The sequence below is a fragment of the Chrysochloris asiatica genome, unplaced genomic scaffold (assembly GCF_000296735.1).
Source record: "Chrysochloris asiatica unplaced genomic scaffold, ChrAsi1.0 scaffold00109, whole genome shotgun sequence".
Taxonomy (NCBI): domain Eukaryota; kingdom Metazoa; phylum Chordata; class Mammalia; order Afrosoricida; family Chrysochloridae; genus Chrysochloris; species Chrysochloris asiatica.
The window spans coordinates 5,455,326-5,470,157 of record NW_006408627.1 but is presented as its reverse complement, the minus strand read 5'-3'; the positions used below and the strand labels follow the sequence as shown (position 1 = coordinate 5,470,157).

At 38.2% G+C, this 14,832-nt stretch overlaps 1 protein-coding gene and 1 pseudogene across 3 annotated transcripts in view; one reads left to right on the top strand and one right to left on the bottom strand.

The window, feature by feature from the left end:
- The window catches only part of MAPK10 (mitogen-activated protein kinase 10), a 513,930-nt gene that overhangs the window by 205,445 nt on the left and 293,653 nt on the right, over positions 1 to 14,832 (top strand). The gene's annotated exons all lie outside the window — the stretch shown is intronic.
- LOC102811399 overlaps positions 6,945 to 14,832 on the bottom strand; it is a 58,872-nt pseudogene continuing 50,984 nt past the window's right edge.

Here is a 14,832-nt window from a genome sequence, read left to right as displayed (position 1 = left end):
GTTCTTCCTCACTGGGAACTGATAGAAATCAGAAGTTGGAATAGTTAAGGGAATTTTCTTAGTTCTATTTAGACTGTTCTTCTTTATTTTTTCAGACCATAGCAGACCCTGTATAACATTTCTAAGGAGTACTCACCTGGTGAATTTAAACTGGTGACCTTGTGGTTCAAACTGACCTTGAGGTCAGGTGCTAACCCTACTAAATTATACTTTTAAAAATAATTTCAGAATGTTTGAATGTGAAACCGATGATGTGCCCTGAAAACTTTCACTCAATCCACAACAAAAACCTTAAAAATAAATAAATAAAAAGCAGATTTGAAAAGAAAAAAAAAAATAATAATAATAATAATTAATAATAATTTCAGAGCCTTCTCACCTAGTCTTTCTGAATGTATTCAAAATTTACATTTTAGTGTCTTCATTGCAACACATTCTTACCATTGTAATGCTGAAATTTATGGATTAATTTCAAATTTTAATGTTTAAATTTTTTAATATTTAAAAAAATATATAGTAAAATTTGCAGGTCAGCTGGTCTTTAGAAATAGCATCACTGGTTTTTTTTGAGTCTTCTATTACTTCTTCAGGCCTCTCCCTGGGGGTGAACCTTACTAGTTCTCTCTGTGTTATGGTAGAAGAATATCTGTGGCCCATCTCTCAGTTTAGATATGGAAGAAGATCTACTTGGTTAAGTCTGACCTGAGAAGGATTCTTCTGCTGCCTTTTTTTTTTTTTTAAATATAAATACTATTTTATTATTTTCAGTGAAAGTTTATACAAGTTTATACAAGTTAGATTCCCATTTGACAATTATTAAACATATTGTTCAGCGACATTGGTTACATTTTTCACTAAAAAACAAACAAACAACATTTTAATCTGATTTGGATGAAAGTTTACAGAGCAAATTGGTTTTCCATTCAGTAATTCATATGCATTTTGTTTTGTGACATTGTTTTCACATTCCCATTAATTGCGCCTAAATATTTTGTTTCCAGTAATCTGATTTCTTTGTCCCTTTCATATTGACTTTAGAAAGATTCTTCTTGATGGAGTCATAATAAACTCTATGAAGCTTCCTCTCTGATTTCATCAAAACTCTTTTCTGGCTATAGACATTGGTACATTATTAGTTAATTATTTCAAATCTACTCATTTATAAACTACTTTCTCATAAAATACCCAGTGCTTATAACATGCATGGAGCCCTGGTATGGTGTTGTGGACTAATGCGTCAGACTGCAAAGTCATTTGAACTGCAAGATTGGTGGTTCAAGATTACCAGCTAATCCTTGGAAACTCTATACAGGGTCACTATGGGTTGGAATTGATTCGATGGCACTTAACAACAAGGTAACATGCATATACAAGATAATTAGTAAAAGTATGCTTTGAGATTTTTTATTTTTCCTTTAAACTTTATTGAGTTCTCTTGTCAAGTTCTCTGGATTGTCTGGGTTAGCATACAGTTTATATCTAATTCAAAGTTGCAAGTTGGTTTTATAGGAAAGAAGTTAAAAAACTTAGTTTAATCCTTAAATAACCAGAAAATTTCAAATAATATCTAAAATCTGACTGGTATATTGTAGCATAAAAATATAAATAGAGTACCAGTGAAGTACTGAAAGTTATGATTGTCAAGAAAGAAACCACATAGTTTCACAGACATCTTGACAGTGATGATGTCTTTTGAATCTTTTGTTTCTCATAATGGATTATGAAATAAGAAATGCAATTATGACCCTTTATTTGGCTCTATTAACCAAACAGAGGATAATGTTGCCATGTGTGTTGAAAACCTACTTGAAATATGAAAACAAAAACCCAGCACTTTTGAGTCTTAAAACCTTAGAACTTATCTCCTCTCTTACTTTTTTGAAGCACCTCATTATGTGAAATACTTAGCCATTCTTAAATATTCCTAAAACCTTCTTATACTATTTGGCATCTTTTTGCCTAAAAACATTTCCTCTTCCAATTGGTATCGTTAGGTGCCTTTGAGTTGGTTCAGCCTCATATTGTTGTTAGGTGCCATCGTGTCAGTACTGATTTATAGAGACTCCATACACAACACAATGAAGCGCTGCCTGGGCTTGTGCCACCATCAAAATTGTTACGTTTGAGCCAATTGTTGCTGCCACCATGACAATTCATCTCATTGAGGGTCTTCTTTTTCACTGACCTTCCATATTATGAACCATGATGTCCTTGTCCAAGGACTGATCCCTCCTGACAACCTTTCCAAACCCCATTATTGATAATGGGGTTTAAATAATCAAAGTCCCTCCAACAAAATCTCACTATCTTTCCTTTGAAGGATCATTCTGGTTGTATTTCTTCCAGACAGAATAGTTTGTTCTTTTTTCAGTGTTTTCAACAACACCAAATCAAAATGCATTAATTCTTCTATTGTTGTTGTTGTTACGTGCCGTCGAGTCGGTTCCGACCCATAGCGACCCTGTAAAGGGTTTCCGAGGGTTTAAATCCTTACGGGAGTAGAAAGCCTCATCTTTCTCCCGCGGAGCAGCTGGTAGTTTTGAACCGCTGACCTTTAGGTTCGCAGCCTGATTCGTAACCACTACGCTACCAGAGCTCCTTCTATAGTCTTCCTTATTTATTTTCTAACTCTCATGTACATACGAAACGACATTGAATTGTTTCAACAGACTGATGCAGCTCTGGAGGTGCTCACTGTTACAAAGCCCTCCCAAAACATGTTATCAGTTCTACTTTCTGTGTTCACTGCTAATATATACAGCACTCGGAAACCCTGTGCAGGGTCGCTATGAGTCAGAACCGACTCCAACAACAACACTGGTATGGTCCTGGTCTGGTGCTGCAGGTTAATTCACTGGATTGCAAGGTCAGTTTGAACCACAGGGTCCAGTGAGTCAAGCTTCCTCATCTCTGCCCGGAAACCCTATACAGGGTAACTGTGAATCAGAACCAGCTCGATGGCACTTAACAACTCATGTTATGGTACTTTGCCAACTTATGCTCTTATGTCTTTTTTTCTTTCTAGACTTTAATTCTGTGAGTGTAGGGACTACAACTCATTTATCTTGCTAATCCAGAACTTAGGATAACAGACCCAGAGTAAGTTCTCAATAAATCTTTGTAGAATGAATGTATCCTGGGAAGGGAATGACTCAGTGATATAGATTTAACAACATTAAAATAAACTTTGTATTTAACTCATCTGGAGATCAGGACAGAGAGGAAGCACGTATTAGTTTAGACAATGATTGTTGACAATTCAGGATTTGTACATACGGTGCTTAATAACACCAATATTTGTCAAGATACTTTCAGGTAAAAGAAAGAAACACTCTGACTAAACGTGGCTTACAAAGTAAGTAAATTTATTATCCTGCAAAAATGAAATTGAAAAGATAGAACAGACTGAAAATATACAGTAAAACGAGGGCTCCACTTTCATGCCATCATGATCCTTTGACTCTTTCTCTGTGTGAGCTTTGACTACAGATTGACTTCCTTTGAGATTGGTAGATGGCTGCCAAGAGCAACATTTGTCCTTACCCCATCCAGTTGAAGCAGGAATAAAACTCACTTTTTAGCATGGAGCAAATGTACTTCTCTTTAGTCTGATTTGTCCGTCTTATGCTGTGCACTACCCTGAACCATCAGAGTTATAAAGAAAAGCCATCTAATGATTGACAATGGGGTTTAAATAATCAAAGTCCCTCCAAAGTTATAGGGTCTACGAGGTTAATTATGAGAAGGTATTATGGATTGAATTGTGTACTTCAAAAACATATGTTTAACATCACGAAAGAAAGCTTGTTAAGTCCATCTTCAGTCTATAACTGATTGGAATACTTATGATGGGACTGCAACTTGCCCAGGGAAGGAGGCTTCCTGTGGAGCCTTTGCATTGCATACAACCATAGGTGGAATCCAGATCCCTATCCAGAATTTTCTGAGGTGGGGAATTTCCATTTAAAAGGACAAGCAGACCAGCCTGGAACAGCTAGGAGAACAGAAAATACTTCTTGAAAGAAAGACCATCAGGAAAATAACAAAATAATAATAGCAGTCCAATTGACTACTACAAGAACAAGCAAGTTATTCACAAGGGCGCCATTAGGGCAAGCGGTTGGGTCCCCTCAGGACAAACCCCCTTTCAAGACTGAAACTCAAGGGAAATACATGAGCAGGAATATGGTCTTGCTAGTGACCACATTGGTCTACTGATAAGGGGAAGTGGGGGAAAAACAGCAATGAAGTTGTGAGCGAAGTCCCATCACATTCAACAGACCCCTGTCCACCTGGATTGAGACCTGGTTGGCCAGCAGTATGTTGAGACCTGGGGACTCCAGGACCCTGGGATAGGGACATGACCACAGAGGACTAGAGTGCAGAATGAAGAATCCAGCTGGTATGATGTGAGGGGAGATGCACAAGAACACCCATACTTGCAGATAACACCAATTTGACCTGGCTTCAATGTCTGGATGATCAGAATGCAACTAGAGGAAGAAAGAAGATGAAAAAAAAAAAAAAAGTAACCCGCTACAATTTGATGAACTTGACCTATATTTATGAATGCAGTAGCTCAAAAGGGGGAACAAATCTTTACAGCAAGGATCATTCCCACCCCCTCAGTACACAGGGTAGATGGTGATGGGAAACTTAGACATTGGCTACCCAAAATGGGGAGACTACAAAGGCAAGAAGTGACTGGCTTACAAGCTTTCAAGAGGGAGCCTAGTTTCAGAGGGTTCTGGGGAAGGTATAATCTCTACTGAGTGGTTTCCAACCTGTCTGGATGAGGCTGATGTAAGGAGGTGTGGGTATAAGACTCTTGTGGTTCAATAGCAAATAATTGGTATCAGGACTGATTGTGAGTGTGCAAATGTAAAGGTAGATGTTTTGTAACAAAAGGAGGGGAGTGGTAGATCTTGCAGTCCAGGAATAGAGGTCTCTGGGATCATCAAGGGAGAAGAGTGGAGTGCGGGGCCCTATCCAGAGAAGCAGTGGCATCAGAGATGGAGACAGAGACAAAGACATAGAGAGAGATGGAGACCCTGGACTCAGGGAGAGAGAGGGACTGTGTGCTGATGGCCAGGGGACAGACTTATGGGCTGTGCCCTTTGGTTGTTTAAATGGTTGTATATTCCTGAGTGCTTTGGTGTACATCCAAAAAAAACAAACTACAACAACAACAGTAACAAAAAGAAAAAAAACAGAAGGAATGGAAGCAAATGCTGTTAAATGATGATATATGGAGGGGATTGTAATCATTGTAATGAAATGAAATACGATAGGATGAATGTAAAGCTGATAGTCTCCTTTGTAAACTATCACCCAATTCACAATAAAAACTTTAAACAAACATATGTTTAAGTCCTAACCCACGGTACCTGTGAACAGGATTTAGTTTGGAACTAGAGTCTTTAAAGATATTATCAGTTAGCTGCAAAAACCTTGTGGGGGCCATGTCTAACTTCCTCTGGCTTCACAAGGGGAAAGAAGATTCAAGTTCAAAAGCAGCACAAAGCAGATTCCTGTGAAGTGGAGGTCAGACATGCCTCCATCCTACAACCTTCTTTACCCTATTCGGACACCAACCATTCCTCCCACAACACTTGCTGCTTCACATCTAGGTCTGATAATTCACTGTAACAGCTTCACAGAACTCATAACAATATTCACAATTTGGGGGCTTATTAGGGGAGTGAATAGGGTAACAGGATCAGAAACAACTCAGGATGTAGCAGTTTTCAAATTAGGAATGCCGCTTCTCTGTCATACTGCACATACTCCTTACACTTGTCTTCACTTTTTACTCATGTGACCCCTCAGCCTCTGCCTTACTCAGGGAAAGCATTAGAAATCTCCTCTATCCAGTCCGTAAATGCCCCAGAGGCACATTCTTCAAGCCAGTGTCCTGCCTATAGACGCTCAGCTGTACTCTGTCCATGGTACTAGAAGCCTACTCTTGCTCTGTCTCTCCATACCACTGCCTCTGCCAACACCACTGCTGTTGCCACTTTTCTAGGTAGAGATCTCATGTTCTACTCATGCTCTTCTTTCTTTTTTTTTTTTTTTTGAGGTTTCAATATTTTATTCAAGTTTTATTTTAAATGATGTTAATTACAGCATTTGAAGGGGAGGATCTAATTCCACACAAAATGGAAAACTCTAAAATGTACTCAGTAAGTGGCTAAAAAATAGATTGAGTGATGAATACAACACAAGTCCAAATTAGATTCTGAGTGTTGTCACCAAGTGATTAGTCACAGAGACCCTTCCCAGATTCCAGCTAGAGCTCTTGGAAGCTATTTCATATTCTAGTGCAAGGGCACCAGACCACACAGAAGGAATTAAGGTCCTGAATTATTGGATTCATCACATCCACCCTCTCCAGCCCAAAATGGCACACAAAAAATCAGTTACCACACCTTGAAGAGTATTTTTGGTATAGAGAGGTGATGGATTGGGGTGGAAACTGGTCATGAAGATCTGTCCCTTTCAGACAGGTTTGTACATACCACCAAGCAATGAGCTTCTCCTCAGTTAGGGTTAGGAAAGCAAGATTCAATTCTCAGGAAGTCACTATTTCATTCATTTACTCAATATACATTTACAAAGTGCCTACAGTTATCAGCTTCTACTTGCAGCCATTTCTAGATAAAAAAAATAATAATACAAAAAACACACCTGACTTCTCTGGAGGAGCTACCAAATTCCCCCCCACCCCTCCCCAAAGTCTACAGCTGAAGGAGCTTTCTAGAACTGGGTTTCTCCTATATCTCTGAAGGGGGTAACACTAAAGCTGAATCATTTTAATCTGGAGGTCTGACATGATATTGAGCAAAATTTACATCCCAGACATACAACATTAAAAGGTATACTACAGTTCTGAAGGTAGTTATGCTGCAAAATAGTTTAAAAGTAAATGATTGTACAATATTCATTTATGCTTGAAATTCCAGTCCTAGACCAAGCTTGTGGCCACCGGTGTTGACATTCTTTCCATCCAGCAGAGCTGATAGTGTCAGTTTGATACCTGGCCTGAGTGTATCCTAGACCTATCAGGCTGGAATTGTTCACTTTTGCCAAGAAGCAGGCATCAGGGTCGATCTGATACTTGGCTGCGACTCCAATGCAAGTGTTACTATTTCCTGCTGTCCAGGCAAGAATGACAGCAGTCTCCAACTTCTTGTTCACCTTCTGGTTAATGGAACCACCAAACTCTGACCCAACATTAGTGTGAAACTAGAATTCATTAGTCTTGTATTCAACCGCAAAGTTGCTCTGGGTTATGCGGTACATGGTGGTGTCAAAGTTCATCTGGTAGCCCACCAGCCAGCTTTCATAACCCAGCACCAGAGCATGCAGGATGGAAGGCCCGGCAATGTCAAAATCCATGTGCAAACCAAGTTAATGTGCTCCCGCTTATTCCCTGTCTTGATTTTAACATATTTTCTCCCAGTGTTAGGTGAGAAGGATGAATCAAAAGTCAGCTTCAGTCTCCGGGTAGGCTGGTTCTCCACGGTAATCTTGGTGCCTAGAGTGTTGTCAGTGTTCCATTTCTCCATAAATGTCAGCCTGTATTTGGTCCATCTGTACTTGGTTTCCAGACTGCCCGTCACTATGGTGGTTTCAGTGTTGGCTGAGCCTGAGCTTGTAAATTCCCGTCCATTCTCAGATTTTGTTTTCAAATCAAGTTTTATTAAGGCAAATCCATAACCCTTGGTGAAGATATTCCTTACAGGTTTGCTAAGGTCAATGCATGTGGGAGGCACAGCATCTTCTGCTCAGAGGTGGAAGCAGCCGACCCAGCAATGGCTACGGTGGGGGCAGCGGCCTCTTCTTTCTTAATGGTCCTGAGATCATCTGTTCCTGTTTCTGAAATGGTTCTTTTAAGCTTAGCGAGATAGTAAAACTAACCAGTTCCAATATTAGAATCCTATTCACCCTATTTGCATGATCTCACTCAATCACTTGGTGGGAATGAAAAGACATTGGATAGGAAACCCATATTAAGTAAATTCAAGGTACCACATAGCTTAACATGAGGCCATACTAGAATAGGGTGTGCCCGAATCTAGATAACTGGTGTCCTTATATAAGAAGAGAAGATACAGAGAGACTGGAAGATAAAGGAAGATGGATGACATTTGATAAGACATGCCTAAAGGAGTCCTGGTGTGGCACTGTGGGTTAATGCACCAGACTGCAAAGCCATTTGAACTGCAAGGTCGGTGGTTCAAACTAACCAGTCACTCCTCGGAAATCCTATATAGGGTCGCTGTGGGTCAGAACTGACTCAATGGCACTTAACAACAAAGGTACCAGAAACTATGAGAGAAACACAGGGCACATTCTCTTTCAAGTTTCTTAAAATGAATCAGCCTGGCTGATATGCTGTTTTTTTCTTCTAGATTTCAGAACTGTTGTTAAGTGCCATTGAGTCGATTCCGACTCATATCAACCATGTATACAGTTACTGAGGAGCTGCTGGTGGGTTTGATCTGGGGACCTTGTGGATCCCAGTCCAGTGCTGATTCTATAGTGCCACACCAGGGCTGTAGAGACAATGAATTTCTCTTTTTATAAGCTACTCAATATGTGTTTTTGTTACAGCATCCCGAGGAAACTAGCACATGAGGTATGGTGGTTAAGAGAATTTTAGTGTGGTACCTCACTGCCTGTGATAGAATCCCACCTCTTCTGTTTCCTTTCTCTGTGAACCTACATTAATCCAAGTTTAACTATTCCTCTGTAGGGATGGGTGGTGATAAGTCTTACATCTTAAAGTTACTGTGATATGAAAGTCATTACATATAAACATGAAGAATACATGGTAAGCACTATTGAAGTGCCAGTTATATATATTTTTAATTGTCATTTAACCAAAATTAAAGTTGTGTTAATAAGGTAAAAATAAGGAATAGATTCTAAGAAGGTTTGTTTGTTGTTAGGTGCTGTTGAGTTGGTTCTGACTCTTAGTGACACGGTATAGGGTTTCTGAGGCTGTAAATCTTTGTTGGAGCAGAATGCCTCATTTTTCTCCCATGGAGCAGCTGGTGGGCTCTAACTGCCAACCTTGTGACTCAATATTTATCTTATAGAGAAGTGTATCTCATAACATAAAACATAATATAACATGGCATCATAACTGAAGGTTTTGTTGTCTTCAACACCTTGAATTTTTAAATCATCTGGATCATGTAATTTTTTTTTTTTTTTTTTTTACTATGTAATGGTGTTTCAAATTTTAAAGAAAAAATAATCAAGTGGAAGAACACACGATTGTCTACTAATCAAGTCTAGTGAGTAAGAAATTACCTTTGCCTGTTTATTCCAAGAGTGTATATTCTGCCAAACAGGTGGTCATATAAACTAATTACAGACAAAATATCTAGGAAATAGTTAGACTCAGGTATTTTTAGGGTTGTAATGGATTTCATAAGCATCCCATACTTGACTTTTTCATTTGGTAAATAAGAAAATTTAGACCATAAAGAATTAAGTGAATTTGCCTACGATTGCACAGTTTGTGACAGAACTAGGTTTAGAGTCAATAGTTTTAAATTTCACACTTGTATTGTTTTATTGGTCCACATAACACCGTTTTTGAGAGTCTGACTTACACATCAAAATAATTAAATATAGATCTACCACTACTACCAGTTCCCATTGAGTCTGTTCCAACTCATGGTGATCCCGTGTGCATTAGAGCAGGACTGTACTTCAGAATATGTCAATGATTCAACTTTTGGAAGTAGATCTGCCAATATGTTTTTGAGTAGACTTAACTGCCTTCTTATTAGAAAATTTCCACATTAACCATTTGTATCACCAGGGAATCTAAAGATAAAGGTATGGTTTACTTACTAAGAATTAGCAGTCATGCGATTTGTATTGAATTCAGCAAACCACTGTTTTCAAAGCAATTAGAATATAGACTATATAAAAAACTCTTGATGTGGTGCTGTGGGTTAATGTGCTGGACTACAAAGTCAGTTTAAGCCACATGTTTAGTGGTTAAGCTTACCAGCCATGCCTCTATAATTCCTATTTAGGGTTGCTATGGGTCAGAACTGACTCGAAGGTACTTAACAACAACAACAACAACATAGTTAGCATCATGACATATACACAAGATTAAAAGAGCAAGCTACACAGGGTATTGGATATGACTTACTGAAGTCATATGTTTTCACTAACTTGGCTGTAAGTACAGACTTGGATTTTCAGAAGCATATAATGATTTGAAATGTCTTAGTAGATTTCTAGGAGAAAGCTAGATTCTTATAAAGAAGCGGAAAAATTCTACATCTATTCCACAGTGTGAGTAAATTTCTGAATGTTAGGTATTGGAAAGTGTTACAGAGAAACTATTATATCAGTGCTCAAGGATAAGGAGTGTAAATTACAGTTCTTCAGATTTACAGATTAATTTAAAAAGGGGAATTTATCAGCTTCAAAAAGATCACATAATGACAATTCAAAATAATTAAAGCAAGGACACTCAAGCTCAGCCCTTTGATCATCTCTCCTAAAGCTTTTAAATTTTCTGCTAACATTTTCTTGTCTCATCAAGTCATCTAGGAATCAGAAAATGAATATGCACACTTTGTGTCACATTATATAGTCCGTCTCTGATGTTCACTGGAAGCATCCTGTTATTTTTGTTAAATATTGTTGGGTCATTTCTGACTCAAAGTGACTCTGTGCATGGTTTCTGAGGGGCAGCTGATGCATTTGAACTGCCAACCTTGCAGTTCAAACTGATCTTGTGGTCCGGTGCTTATCCTACAGTACCACATGACTTTAAAATTCAAGCAGGCAGTTTTTATTATCGTTGCTTTTCAGATGACAGTTCCCTTATTCACTATTGGAATGTATTGTGAATTAAAACACTGGGATGACCCTTCTTCAAGTAGGTGTGATCATTTATAGTGGCATATTTTAAACTTTGTATTTTGGAAATTTAAAGTATCTGAAATGTAGGTAAGTTGTGTACCACAGTTATATCTAATAGATAAATAAATGATAAGCTCATAAGACACAGTTCAATCGACAGAGTGTGGAATGTAGAATGTTGGGATGGGTTGATAGCAAGTTTTACCCATCACCTTAAATGTAAACATCACCTCACTGAGAGGGTGGTATTTGAGGGAAGATGTGAAGCAGGTTCAAGCTAAGGAAAGAACATGTTCATAAGACCCTGAGATTGGAGTGTGTCTGGTGTCTGTGAAGAACTACTATACCAATGTGGCTGTAGTAGAAAGAATGAGGCAAGGAAGAGTGGAGAATGAGTTAAGATAGTTGTGAGGTGCTTGGTTATATAATCTACCTGTCCTAATGGTCTAGTGCTGCTGTAACAAAAATACCACAAGTGGTTGTCTTCACAATCAGGAATTTACTCTCTCATAGTTCAGAAGGATAGAAGTCCAAATTCAGAGTACCAGTTCTAGGGGAAGGTTTTATCTTTCTGTCAGGTCTGGAGATAGGTCCTTGCCTCCTTTTAGCATCTGTAGATCCAGCATTCCTTGGAGATCTTCATGTATCTTGGCATTCCTCTTTCTCTGGAGCTATGTCCAAAGAATGCATCTACTCCTCATTCTACCCTGGTGGTATAGGTCTCTCTGAGCTCTGTTTGCTTGTTTAATCAAGTTTGTATCTCAAAAGAAATAGACTCAAGATAAAACCTAATCCTGAAAATTGCATCTAGCTTCATGAGTATCATAGAAGTGAAGATTAATAACACATAGTCTAATTATATCTGATCAAATCATAGAGGTAGGGAGGTGATTGCACTGTTACATAACTGCCAAGCCACTGAGAATCCTGGTCTAGCCAAGTAGACGTATGGTTTGAGGGAGATAGGATTCAATCTCTGACACTACCAGAGCATTGTGAGGACTTTAGTTTTACTTCAAGTGATATTGGAGCCATTGTAGGGTTTGAGCAGTGAAAAGATATAAACTGACTAACATGGTAACAGTTTTCCTTTGACTGGTGTGTCTGAATAATTACTATCTCCATAGCAAAGTCTTCTAGGCATCTCAAATTCAAAATATTTAAACTTGAACCTGACATCTTCACCCACTAGTTTCTTTCATTTTTTTTCAAGCCCCAAATTTAGTTAAATTCTCCTCACTCTCTCATTCTTATCTTACTAAGTTCTGTTCATTTTGCTTCCTACATCTTTTTAAAAATCTAAGCTGACCTTTCTATCTCCTCCAAAATTTTAATCCAGACCCTACTTTAACCACCTCAATAGCCTCTTTGTTTTGCCATCTTCCCTTTTTCAGTCTTCTTCTCATTCTAATTCAGGATTACATTTTGTAGTCAAAACTATCGTTTTATAATGTCGATTAGATCACATCACTCTTCTGTTTCATGTGGTTCATTCTGGAGTACAAATTTCTAAGTTTGGCATTAGTTATCACTGTATAATCTGATTTTGGTTACGAATTGGGCTGTGAACCGCAAGGTCAGCAGTTCGAAACTACCAGCTGTTACGCGGGCAAGATGAGACTTTCTGCTCCTGTAAAGATTTACAGCCTCGGAAACCCTGTACAGGGTGGCTATGAGTCGGAATAGACCCCACGACACATAACAACAACACAATCTGATTTACGTTTTCAGTCAGTTCAATCAAAGTGCACTACTCAAAATGCCATTCCTTCTCATTTCTTATTCATTTCCTTTCTCTCTTGCATAATGGCTAACCTCTACTCATCCACATTTTCTGCTTTTGTACATGGTGCCACTACGAGGTGTGGTGTTGTATGATGAGCACTGAACTGACCACAAGGTCAGCAGTTCAAACTCACAAACTGTTCCTGGGAAACCCTATACAGAGTCGCGATGGGTCAGAACCCACTCGACAGCACTTAACAACAACTCTTCTTTCAGCACAAGAAACAAACATCTTTTCTTTCTTATTTTCTTTTTTTTTTAAGCATTCATGTAATAAGTTTATTTACAAACACAACCAGTATGCTATATGAGGTTCAACAAGAGTTTGATCCATATTTCAGAGGCTGGACTTCTTAAAACTCTTATCTGCTTCATGGATGAACTTAAAACTTGCTTACTTCCTGAGGAGTTGGTGTCTTACTATAAAGAAAGGGGCAGCAAATCCAGACCCCAAATATACAGTCATCATAATTAGTAACCACCACTTGTTTTCCACGGAAAATGGCAAATTCTTCCCTGGGCCCTCCTAATAGTGTCTCCTTAGGTCCATGGAGGTGGTAAACCTCCAGATGCTCTGCTCCAACATGGCACCGTTGGAGGCTCTGTGAAATGTATATAGAGAATGACAGCAGAAGAAATCCAAACATCTTTTCTGTCTGAGCTATTTCTCATCACACTTCTGCCATGAGCGCTGCACTTTCAGTACCTGTTCGCATGGCTGCCTCTCCATTAGCTGTGAGACCATTAAAGGCAGAGCTTTTGGTGTCATTTATTGTTGTATTATCAGTATACATCACAATGCTTTGCAAGTAGTATGTGCTCAATAAAAGGTGAGCATGGTTTCATTCTCATTCTATCATGACAGTTATCACTAAGCATTCTGTTATAATTTATTGAAGTAGAATATGTATACTGAAAAAGGCAGAAATCATATCTGTGTGGTGTGATTGATTTTCACAAAGTGAAAATCCATATCAGGAAGCAACATTATGGGTCCCGCACAATCCCTCTTACCCCATCCCTTTGCAGATCTCTAACACCAATAACATACATAAATGAAACATACTTTTTGATAAGAAATTGTAATTCTGAATTTCAAAATAAAATTTATTTGTGATCAGCCAAGAATGATCTTGAGGAATGTGCAGGACTCAATTAGATAAAAATTCTCCCTCCTTGGGCCTTTATTTTTTCATTTGTAAAGCAAGGAGGTGGTCCAGTTCGTCTTTCTGCTCCCTTCTCATTCTGATTTTATATGTTTTGAATATTCTTCTCTATATATGATTTAATTAGATTGTTTAGGAGATAAGGATCTGATAATTGAAGCTAATGTTTTATTAATTTCAATTACAGGAATAAAATGACTCACCTAATAGCTTGGAAAATGACCGTAGCCCCCAGTAAAAGATAGGCGATTGGGTATCATGTTTTTCTTGACTATTCTCTCTTTTTCTGCACTAGTTTTGGAAAATGTGTGAGCATAGCAGTCCACCTTATCAAGTAGATGACTGAAAACTTTGATTTCAGTCTGATATTGAATAGTTCTCCTGACTTTATAAGCCAGTGTTTCTATACTATTGCAAGTTTTGAAAAGCAGAGGATTAACTCAGAGACTCTTTAATTAAAAATTCATATTAATAAGAAAATTAATGATGGTGACTTAAAATGGAAGACAAAAGATTTACTGCTCAATATCCAGAACTAGAAAACAAGTTTTCTTGCTTGCTAATGCATTTGTTGGAAGATCAAAGTATTAGTCACTTATTTTAATATATTATCATTTTTTAATTGAGTTTGGGACTGGGTTCTCATGGATTACATAAAAATTCTAAAGATTTTGTAACAAAGAAAACTAAAAGCCGGGTATTTAACAAGGAAATAAAACAGAAACTGTCCATATTTTATGTTATTCCTGTTCTTGTTAAATGCTGTTGAGTCAATTCCAACTCATAGCCACCCTGTATAGAGCTTTCTTGGAGTAGCTGGTGGGTTTGAAACACTGACCTTGTGGTTAGCAGTACAGTGCTTATCCTACAGCACCACACCATGAGTCCATTTTGTAAGTGGTTGTTGTTGTTAGGTGCCGTTGAGTTGGTAACAACTCATAGCAACCTTATGCAGAGCAGAACAAAACACTGCCCGATC